This window comes from Phycodurus eques, chromosome 18 (assembly GCF_024500275.1).
Source record: "Phycodurus eques isolate BA_2022a chromosome 18, UOR_Pequ_1.1, whole genome shotgun sequence".
In the NCBI taxonomy this organism is placed as follows: Eukaryota; Metazoa; Chordata; class Actinopteri; order Syngnathiformes; family Syngnathidae; genus Phycodurus; species Phycodurus eques.
This window is the reverse complement of record NC_084542.1, coordinates 9643629-9655905: the sequence shown is the minus strand read 5'-3', so window position 1 is coordinate 9655905 and position 12277 is coordinate 9643629.

The following is a 12277-nucleotide window of genomic DNA, read 5'->3' as shown; positions in this document are numbered from 1 at the left end:
CAATTTGAACCGAGACCTAACGTTCTCGTTCTCCCGGAATCGTTCACATTTACAAAATGTCGGTTCGAAGTTTTGATGTCTAGTCCGCCACCCACCAACGAAGAAGAACCAGCACAGAGTGTGTGCGCGCAACAGCGATCGAAAATGTGGCCTAACTTTGTTAAAATAAACGGCCAGTCGGCTAAGTGCAACACTTTTTTAAAAATTGTCGTGTAAAGGAGGTTTCCCGACTAACATGGTTAAACGGCATTTGAGTATTTGCTGGTAATCAGAAGCTAATGCTGGTAACACTGTTATCTGATGCTAATCTATGCTAGTACTGCATCTCATCTTACCTTTTGGCTTTGACATGATGGTGCTTCCGTGTAGCCCAGTAGCAAGGCTCTGGCCATCACTTGAAAGTTGCTCTGGATCTTCTACCAGCCTAGCAGATCATGTCATGGCAGAAAAACTTGTGTGGGGGGGTGTTATTATATAAATTAGTAGAACTGCTTGCTCACAGATATATTTTCAGAAATAGGCACAAGAAAAAATATTTACTTGGCTGTTTAATTTCACACATTTCAGACCCAACTATTTGTATACAAACAATAAAAAGTGAATTTCCATTATATATCCCTTTCAGCCGACACGATGGACGACTGGTTAGCACATCTGCCTCACAGTTCTGAGGACCGGGGTTCAAATCCCGGCCCCGCCTGTGTGGAGTTTGCATGTTCTCCCCGTGCCTGGATGGGTTTTATCCGGGCACTCCGGTTTCCTCCCACATTCCAAAAAACATCCGTGGTAGGTTGATTGTAGACTCTAAATTGCCCATAGGTGTGAATGTGAGTGGAATGGTTGTTTGTTTCTATGTGCCCTGCGAATGGCTGGCGACCGGTTCAGGGTGTACACGGCCTCCCGCCTGACGTTAGCTGGGATAGGCTCCAGCAGCCCGCGACGCTAGTGAGGATGAGCGGTAAAGAAAATGGATGGATGAATGGATATCCCTTTTAATATTCAATCAAAGTCAAAACACTGATATGATTACGACACTGAATAGGCGCTTCAAATTGAAACGCAGGAATTCATTCTAACATATTTACTCTGGTTCAGCTGACTTTTTTTTTTTTTTTTAATAATTACCATTTAAATGTATGTGCATCTGTCTCCATCTTCCACCTATGCATTCATTAATCTTAAATGATCATATTGCGGTTTATATAACGATCTAATAAAGATAAAGGGAAGAAGATTACCATCATTAAAAACCTCATCGGTTCCTGCAGCTCTGTGGGTCTCAACGCTACCCACCCTTTTGTGTCATGGGGCGGTTATTTGTGTAGGTGGTTTGTATTGTTCTCTGGTGAAAAATTGCTCCCCACTGGGATTGGCTCAAGTAACCTAAATGAGTTAGCGACAAAATAACATCCAATACGGATCTAACCACGGAGAACACAACAGGGACACTATCAGTCTATAACAATACACTGACAAATTAGTTGCAGTGCCGCCCTGAAAACTATGCCGTTTCTTTAATTACCGTTATGTTCTCTTCAAACAACATTACACCTAATTTGGTGCTAACCATATGGTTTATATATTGAGAAGACAATAAAGCAATAAAACCACCTTACTCTCAGAGGGCTGCTGATGCATGCAAAGGATCTTCATTTGTTGATCCAATTCTTCTACACATTTCATGGAGATTACAGTCGATGGGTTCCACCCGAGCCTTGGGGTTAGCAAGTCTGCTTCAAACGTTTCTGGGTTCAAATCTCGGCTATGGCCGCCTGTCAGAAGTTTGCATAGTCTCTCCTTGTTTGCATGGACTTTCTCCGGGTACTCCGGATTTATCGCACATTCCAAAAACCTGTTTATTGAAGACTCTAAACTGTCCCTTGGTGTGAATGTAAGCGTGAAAGGTTGTTCGTCCTGTATATGTGCACTATGATTGGCTGTTGACCAGTCCAAGGTGTACCCCACCTTTCAAACAAGCACTGGAGAAAACGGCTGCATGGATGGATAGCAAGCAAAATATACCCGAGTACACCCAATTGTCCTGGCAGACTTCTTGTTTGCAGCGATAAATGGGCCACAAACATTTATAATGCAAAAGTTAGAACTTGTTGGCACTCAATTATTATTTCATGATCCCTTTTATTTGTGATTTGGAGAATTTTCTGCATTTATTACTTAGCATTGCTATTCAATTGACCGTACGCGTGGCTTGAAAAAGAAAAAGCCTAACCTAAAGTGTCATTTTAAAGCTTAGCTGTTGACCTCATTGACTGAATTCCCCCAGCGTGGCTCAAAAAAAATAATTATTTGATCTTTACTTTGGCATCACAGCGTTAAACTTGAGGTTTTTCAAATGTGATGGCATTGCCTTGTTCTGAGAGACATGTTTATTAAGCTGTCACAGACTCGGGGCGACCACCTCCAGATTACACGACCGCAGTAACCCAGAGAGGCAGAGCGGTGGAATTCCTGTCTGCGTTGTGGGGGGAACTGAAAGAATAGAGTCCATTCACAGTGCTGCACTCAAGCGGCACTCCAACACTAATGGAGATTGACATGAAGAAAGGCGACAAGTTGTTTTCACATGCGCCGCCTCTTTTCTCCGCTTTGCTGAGAGGCGTAATGCAGACGTGTGTGTGCTCTGGAAATAGACAGAATTGGATGCACTTGTTTTTGTGGAGTGGAGAGACAAGTGTGTCTCATTAGAAGAGTGTGTAATTACAATCCTGTTGCATTATCGCCAAGATAGTCGCTCAGTCGGCTGATTGACAGACATTGGAGAAGGACAATAAAAGTAATTGTGGTATCCTTTTTAACTAAATGAAGACAAATAATGATTCAACTCCATGACAAAGTCCATTCTTCAACCCCCACAAAAATCAGCACATTCATACAAAGCATCAATCAGGGCTCTTTTAACTCATCCTGAAAGACATTTGGCATTATTCTTTGCTTCCATTCTAACAAGAACAGTTTGGGCAAAGCCTTTTTGTCTTACATGGTGCACAAAACAAGTACAGCACAGCATGCTTGGATGAATTTAGTTAAGAACAACTTGTACATCGAGTTTTCTCAAAAGAGTGGAAGCTGTTGTAACTGCAAAGGGGCAGAAGTACTCCATATTTTCTTCCAGCCATTCATCTATTTTCTATAGTGCTTGTCCTCATTAGGGTCGCGGGTGAGCTGACTGTGGGGAAGAGGCGGGTTACACCCTGGACTGGTCGCAAATCGCAAGGCACCGACAAACAACCATTCACATGCAAATTCACACTTAAGGACAATTTTAGTCTTCAATTAACCGAACACGTTTTTGGAATGGTAGGAGGAAGCCTGAGTACTCAAACATAGAAGCATGGAGAGCACATGCAAAATGGAGGAGGGAGATAAAAAAAATGTCACCCATGAAAATAAACCTTCGCTGGTGGTGGGGAATCAATGCTCACCCTGACCACCCTGACCACCACCCTGACCACCTCCCCACACCCAAGGTGGATGCCCAGGGACACCGCCCTGTACAACCCTCCCCCCCCACCCCCTTTACACGCCACCGCGTGCTGTATTAAATGAGAAGGAGTTTGAATTTTGGTTCCTTTAGATTTCCCTACCAAGTTGTACCAAATGCCATTGAGTCCATCCCATCTATTTTCTATATCGCTAGGATGCATGCATGATTTTGGGATGTGCGAGGAAGGCGGAGCACTCAGAGAAAATCCACACATTCATGGAAAGAACGTGCAAACTTCACACAGGAAAGCTGGAGCGGAGATTCAAACCTACAACCTCAAAACTGTGAGGCAGAAACGTACTAACCACAATATTTCACTGGGCTGCTATCCATCCATCCATTTTCTGAGCCGCTTCTCCTCACTAGGGTCGCGGGAGTGCCGGAGCCTATCCCAGCTATCAACGGGCAGGAGGCGTGGGTACACCCTGAACTGTTTGTCAGCCAATCGCAGGGCACGTACAAGCAAACAGCCATTCGCACTCACATTCACACCTACGTGAAATTTAGAGTCTTCAATCAACCTACCACGCATGTTTTTGGGATGTGGGAGGAAACCGGAGTGTCTGGAGAAAACCCACGCAGGCACGGGGAGAACATGCAAACTCCACACAGGCTGGGCCAGGGATTGAACCCTGGTCCTCAGAACTGTGAGGCAGACGCTCTAACCAGTCTTCCACCGTACCGCTGCTATCGAAACCCAATTGTCTAAATGCAATCCGTGACACCCGTATAAAATTAAAAAACAAACCTCTCTTCACTGTGTCAGCTAGCACAGGCTGCTGTCTACTAAATTGAATGTCAGCCATATGAAAGACAGGGGTCAGATTATATACTCGATACTGTATATATTTAATTCCATGCATGTGCCTCCAGGCAGCGGCAATAAAAAATCTAAGGGCAAAAGAAATTCTCTCTTCAGTATCTGTTTTTTTCCTCTTTTTCTGGCGGCCTGCAGGGATTTAAAAGTCACATATTGCATTTAGAGACATAGAACAGATGCCTTATCTCAAGTCCGTGTTTTTCTTTCCAGTGCAGCTAACCACTATTCAGAATTCATCCAACATTTTCGGGGAAAAAAGGCCTCTCGGTCACACAAACTTTCAGTGCTTGAAACCATGGCTGTGCATGGCATCACACCAGAACACTGAGTACCTCGCCATAGCTCAGCACAGCAAGCAGGATTTTCTTATTTTCTTCTTTGATTCTTTTATATTTATGTTTAGGCGCATTCAAATTCAGATTAATTCGCCGCCGTAGGGACGGAACGTTTTGTTTAGGGACCCCCTGTACATGGGAATTACTTGAAGACAGAATCACATTCAACACAATTAGACTGTTTTGTTTGTTTGACAATGGTTAACTTCTTTTTACACTGGAGTGGCAAGTGAGAATGTTATAAAGTGAAACGTGTGCCAAACATCTGTGACGCAGCTCAGTTTTAGGGATTTTATATTCATATTAACAGTGCTTGGCATATTTTTAACAGTTTATTGACAGCTTTATGATGGCAATAGTTTGGAACAGATTATTTCTATTTACATTATTTTCTATGAGGAAAATTGTTTTGGAATGCATAAAAATAACATGGGTTCGGAATTATTCACTCATTCCAACAATCCATCCATATTCTGCTTATCAATTATTACAACGAAGTACATCACCAGCCATATATATTAACCAAATAAATACATTATTCTAAGATTACAGATTATTGTTTCAAGATGTGTATTTTACGAAATGAATACAAACACAGCACTTTGTTCATCCGTCTTGTAATATGTTGCTGTACTTATATTGAAGATATTTTTACACCACAAACCATGAATTTGTCTTGTGCCAAAAATCAAACCGTAACCTAGAAAGTAATTTTGTGTTTTTCTGTTTCAACCAAATGCATCATGGGATATATTGCTTACCTAGTGACCATCGGGTGTTCAATGCTTTTCAAGAATCTTTGTGGGATACATTAAGGGCACTGCACCTCACGTGAGGCTGCACACGAGGTGGGCACTCCGTACAAGGTAAGCGCAGCAAAAAACAAGTGTAGTGTGTATAGTGACGAAAAGCGCTGTAGAAAACGAATGGATGCATAAAATGTTTCGCCATGGGCCAAGAGGAGCGAGTTGGAGAGAGTCCCATGTGGGTTTAAGATTTTGTGTAGTCCATTATAAGACAGGGCTATGCATTAATTATGAAGCCCTTTAAGACTCTTTGACTTACTTGGACTGGAGTGCATCACTTGAGGTGCACATGCCATATGAGGGTGTCAAAACATCTTAGACGCTGTCAGAATCTTTCCAAGCTCAGCCTGTCTTTGTAGAGACATACAGAGGCCCCTTTCCTGGAGACGTTCAGGAAGATGTAGAGGGGTATAAAGCATTCAGAAGTATTTCTCGGATGGAGCGTGTGAACACACACACACTCCGAGAGCTGGAGCGATGTGACTCACACTGGTGTGAAAGAAAGCGCAGTGGTGGGAGGATGACATCACAACCCCCTGCATAGAGGGAAAAAAAGGGCCTAGCAGTTGGACCCAGTTCAAGCATATACATACTGTATAGCCCCATTACCCCCCCCCCCCCTCCCACACACACACACACATATACACACACAAACACGTACACACGTGTTAAGATATATAGGTACACACTCTCCCACTCCTCCTCCACATTGCACCCATCACATGTGAGCACAGTGAGCATTTTCTCACCAGAAGCAGCACATATTGTCCCGAGGAGACACTCCAGGTGTTATGTTGTGGATTTTCAAACTCACATGAGGTGGGGAAGGGGGGCTAGTGGGAGGACCGGGGGCTGAGCCAGTGGTTGGCCAGGATACGGACACGCTCTGACAGGATTTACGGGGGGGCTGAGGTTGGAAAATAGGACAGTAGCACGCAACAGATGTTGAAAGGCGTCATTTTTTTTATGGACAGTTGGTCTGAGGATGTGCCTTCAGCACGTTTAGCCCCCCGCCTGCCTGCACCTGCAATGACAGCTCAAACACAGGGAGAGTAAGTCACTGTCATAGAACCCCACAACCCAGCCACCACCAACACCATCACAGTACATTCTGCATTCAAGTGAAAGAACACTCTCACGCTCAGTCACTCTAATGCGATTGAGGAGAAGGCGGCGAGATTACAGCTTGATCTGAAAGACAAGTTGCTGATGCAGTGATTCACCACCAAAAGCAGATTGGGTGTCTTTTTTTTGGGTGGGGGCATGGACGAACTTCTTTTCTTTTTTTTGTGTCCAAACTGAGGAACACAAGCTTTCTTTTGAGCGCAAATGTGACATTTCTCAGCTCTTGTAATTATCATAAAGCACCCTTGTCAGCAGAGAGTGTTGTCTGACACAAGCGACGTGTGACAAAATCTGGCTGAAACTCAAAACTGATGATGGTTCTAAAGCTGGATACTGATTTACCTGACTGGACCCGGGAGAGGAAAGGCGGTATAGAAGATGGATGATGGATGGATGGATTTTTAAGATGCAACAGGGGAAGTCGCCCATGGCGGCATTCTTGGGGGGTGCAGCCCAACCCCCGTAGACAAATGGATTAACAATGTAAAGATGCCCGTCACGTTGTTTTGTTACCCTTTTTGATAGGTGAACATTTTTCACCAGTCTGGTACTTGCACTCTTTTACTACAAAGCCACGCTGCAGGGACATCTGTGAAAAATGTGTTGCTTGGATGGCAGCATATGTTGCTCTCAAACCTGTATGTACCTTTCAGCATGCCTTCATAGATGTAAAAGTTACCCATGCCATGGGCACTAACACATCGTCATACCATCACAGATGCTGGCTTTTGAACTTTGCGCTGATAACAATTCCGGATGGTCCTTTTGCTCTTTGGCCTAGAGGACACGACGTCCATGATTTCCAAAAACAATTTGAAATGTTGACTTGTCAGACAACAGCACATTTTTCCACTTTGCGTCAGTCCATCTCAAATGAGCTTGGGCCCACAGAAGCCGGTCACATTTCTGGGTGTCGTTGATAGATGGATTTGGCTTTGCATGGTCGTTTTAAGATTTGCAGCTGTACCGATGAACTGTGTTAACTGAATGTTTTTCTGAAGTGTTCCCAAACCGATGTGGCAATATCCTTTACATAAAGTAGTGATGCTGTTTTTTAATGCAGTGCAGCTTCAGGGATCGAAGGTCATGGGGATTCAATGTTGGTTTTCCATCTTGCCGCTTATGTGCATATATTTCTGAAGATTCTCAGAATTTTTTTATGATATTATGCACCATAGATGATGAAATCCCTAAATTATTTGCAATTGTACATTGAGAAATATTGTTGTGACTCTTTGCTCACGCAGTTGTTCACAAAGTGGTGACCCTTGTCCCAGCCTCGCTTGTGAAAAACTGAGCCTTTCGCGGATGCTCCTTTTCTACCCAATCATGATGCTCACACCTGTTTCCAATTAACCTGTTCACCTGTGGAATGTTCCAAACAGGTGTTTTTTGAGCATTCCTCAACTTTCCCAGCTTTTTTATAATGCGTTGGAGGCATCAAATTCAAAATGAGAGAATATTTGCAAAAAAAAAACAAATAATTATGTTCATGAGTTTGAACATTCTATTCTGTTTTTATTTACATGAGTTTGAACATTTTATTCTGTTTTTACAGAACGTCCCAACTTAATTGGAATTGGGGTTTGTAGAAAAAAATAGAAGAAGCCAGGTTAAGTGTTACCTTATCTGGTAACTACAGTACATTGTAGTTTCAAACTCTCTCCCTGTGATTTCTACTGTGGGGACTAACTTGTGATGTGAGACATGTTATACAAACAGTAGGTGAGAGGAAGTGCTTTCCACCGTGTTGGTTGGTTAGTTAGTTAGTATATTTTGAACAGAATTTGCACTGCGTTATTTATTTATGTATTTATTTAAATCATTAAACACAACAAGTCACACTCACCCATGAGCATGCTTCATAAGAAATTAACACAAGAGGACTTGTGACATTGAAAAAAAAATGCTAATTCAGAAAGTCATTTTAAAAACTAATAAAGGGAAAAGATCAAGCTGGCAGAATTAGTTTTATCCTAAAACGTTTGACCCACAATAAAACAGGAGGGTTAAGGACCTTGGGAGAGGTTAGAGCTCAATTGAAAGAATCAACATGGCATTAATAGCTTAAGCTTATTGTCCGAATTAAGCGAAACCAATTTATATTAGCTTTATTTTGTGTTTTGTCAGAAGCTAAAAGAAGTATGCAGTAAATATGTGGGGAAAAAAGAAATTTTGCTGAAAGGCTAGTGACTGATGTGTTAAAATAATATAGCGCGTGTCGTCATTAGATTTGAGGGTACGCTGGAGCTTACTCCAGGTTGACTGGTAGCCAATGCAGGGCGTAAATTAATACAACCATTCACGATCACATTCCTACCAGAGGACAATTAAACAAAAGTGTGTGTTTTTTTTTCGACAAGCAAACTCCAAAATTGATTCAAACCTGGATCCCCTGACTGTGAGGCTAAGCACTAGTCCACCATGACTACCTACTAGTGCTGCCATTGTAAAATGACTATATGTATGTACTTTTTTTTCCTCCAATCAATCTGACCAGCCTCTTTCCCTGTCCCTTTTTTTGGAGTATGTGGCAGCAGATTACGCTGCATCACGTTTCCAAGGAAACAGCATAGTGAGTCTGACTAGTGTTTGCCAAGTTGTTAAAAACACACATTAGGCACTACTGTAAGTGAGAGTACTAGAGTCTTCCTGATACTGTATGTAGTCCAGCACTAAATACTTTCACATATAAACGCCACTGACAATATCACATTAACAAACTACATTCAGTCAGTCTGTCAGTTGGTTCCCTCACCTCCAACTTGAGAAGAACAGAGACACACCGGTAGATAACGTACTGCTGGATTTTCCTCGTAGTGTCCTTAAAATGTTGTTGTTCGAAGGCAAGGGCCTGCTCCCTTCTACTCGGTTCAGTTTGCACATCTCTTCTCTCGAAGACAAGCAGAACTCAAAGTACATGTGGCATGAAAAGATCGACAAAAGGATTCTGTGATTGCTCAGGCTTTACATCCACCCACACAACTCTGTTTCAAAGTGTAATGTACAGTCTATTTTCACCCATGATGCCATGCTCTCTTTGGATGGAGGGCTGGAGCGGTTGGCAATCTGCACCAACAGTTAATTAAAGTTGTGAGTCAGGTATTTGAGGATTACTAGCATATGCTGGCCCGTAGTCGTTATCTCCTGGGAAATAGAGGGTGTGTTTGCACTCATTACATGTCTGCATGAAAATGAGATGTGTGTTTTTGCCTGTTTGACTGGATATGTTATTTATGTATTTATGCAGGAATCATCAAGCACCTTCTTCCATCCTGGATTTTGATGACAAAATAATAACTAAAGCTAAGATGATACCAATGACAGCCAAGAAAGAAAAAAGAAAAAAAGAAACTATTTGGTGCTTTTGGCTTGCAATTTGTGCATATAGTATTGAACACAAAAAGGAGAGTAACGCCTTTGCCCTGCCCATATAAATAATTTAATATAAAAAATATCAAATTGAATTATTTTAAACTTGTATAATCTAATAAAATAAAGAACATATTAAATATCTAATTAAACCAAATTAGTTTGACAAAACAATATTTAAAATGGTGATATACATTAAATGTATAGTTTAAAATATAATCACTGCATAATTGCCTTTTATCAGGCATATTTAATTAATAATGGAATAGCTATCAATATTACTGGGAAAAATGTCACTTTGGGTTAATAGTGCATCTAACAATTGCACTGCATTAGACACTGCGAGAGTCTAACTGTTTTCCATGCGAGTTTGCTGACTTCACATAACCTGCAGGTGCATCTCAACAAATTCTAATATTGAAGAAAAGTTCAATTCAAAATGTTTCACATTATTTTGATATATCAAAGACAGGCAAATACCTGTCACAGGCCCAATTCCTACCTCATTAAAAGTGTAAAAATCCTTTTAATTTTTTCTTATGTACAGTAAAATTCTAATTTATTGGTTTTTCCACAATATCCCAATTCATTGATTGCAGGGCATTGAGGAAGAACAGAGCAACATAATAAAAGTAAAATGCTCAGCTGTATTTGTTCTTTTTAAACCTGTGTCACCTTGTCAGGTACCTATGTTCAGTTACAGCATACCAATTTATCATTAATTAATTATTTGATTAACATTGAATCTTCTGTTTTTGTACAGAATCAAAGGATCCTTTCTTTGGTACTGATGAAAGCAAAGGGCAAAGCAAAGGGCTACCAGTTTTACACACACTTCAGAAATAACACATTTCCTTGTTTTGTTTTGTTTTCAATGATGTTATTATCAATAATTTATGATATTCATCTATGTGAAGACACTTATCATCACTTAATGATTTCTCACAATAATTATCAACAATGTTTTTAACAAGCCAGGAAACAAATATCAATATGCAACATTTATTTCTATAGTGTTTTACATGTTTACATTTTAAATGATCGCTTCCACAACTTTCCTGGGAAATTACAATGTCTCTTGTGAGCTATATTTCGAACAGGCCCACAGGCTACTCATGTGGTCCTAGGGGGCGACCTTGATGATATTCAGGATCCCACTTAGTGCTTTGGTGCTTTAACACTTTAAATGTTGTGTAAATCAAACTCAGTCCGCACCTGGAGTTTAATTTCAGAAATGTATAATTCATAATAATCCCTGAAGGGCAAATTGAAATTATGACTGATCATTAATCAATATTATTGGCAGGATTTGAGGGCCCCAAACTGAAATTTTGCTCTGGATAATTAACGGCGTACTTATTGATACAGACACTCACAAGTGTTCATTCCAGATCCATTTTGTCTCAAGGCCATGCTGGTCTCAGCCATGACTCTGACTGAACTCTTGGAAGTCTTAAAATCCTTCGCTATGCGCATCACTCTAACATGTTGTCATCTTATGTACTAAAGCTGTCAAATTAATGTTAACGCATTAGTGGAGGTGCCGCATTTCCCTTGCATGCAGGGAAACGAGCTGCCGTGCGTGTATCAAAGAGCATTAAATAGTGCACTAAATGTACTCGGTCACCTTGCACGCGGCTGTGTGGACACGCGTGGGTGATATGTGTCAGTGTGCACGTTCACAATATATGTGTGTGTGTCACTCAGCCTTGGTGCTGGATAGCGAGCTGTCATATCAGTGCCACATGCATATTCATGGTGAAGCTAATATCACCCCAGGCGCTTTAATGAGTTGACAACATGAACAACTCGGATGAGGCGATGGACAAAAGCTTTGCAGCTTTTCTCTCCCTCAGAGAACAGAGTAACTGTCAACCTCTTACACGTCTATTACCGGCAGTTCCAGTGAATGGGTTACAATAGCCTCTTAAATAGTTTGGGAAGAAATATGAAGACAATATTGGTGTTCTTGCAGCTAAAAATGACCCCGAACCTCGTGATCACATGATGCTGTAGCAAGTCATTACTGTGAATGTTATACATGAGTACTAGTTTCTCTGCTGTGGGATATTTTTGTTGCATCTGCCATCTAGTGGTCACATCAGCAAACTACATGAAAAACTCACTACTTTGAATATAACGTTTGAAGGCTTAAAATGTCTCTATTAATTCAGTTCTTTACTGCTTGTTATAGTTAGCTTTTAATTGCAAATAAAGTGCATTAATATTGATTATTATTCAATGGTGATAGTATTATTGTGATTGGTTTGTATTAAGGGAGAGTCACGTTTGCATTTTTTAGTATTTTAAGTAT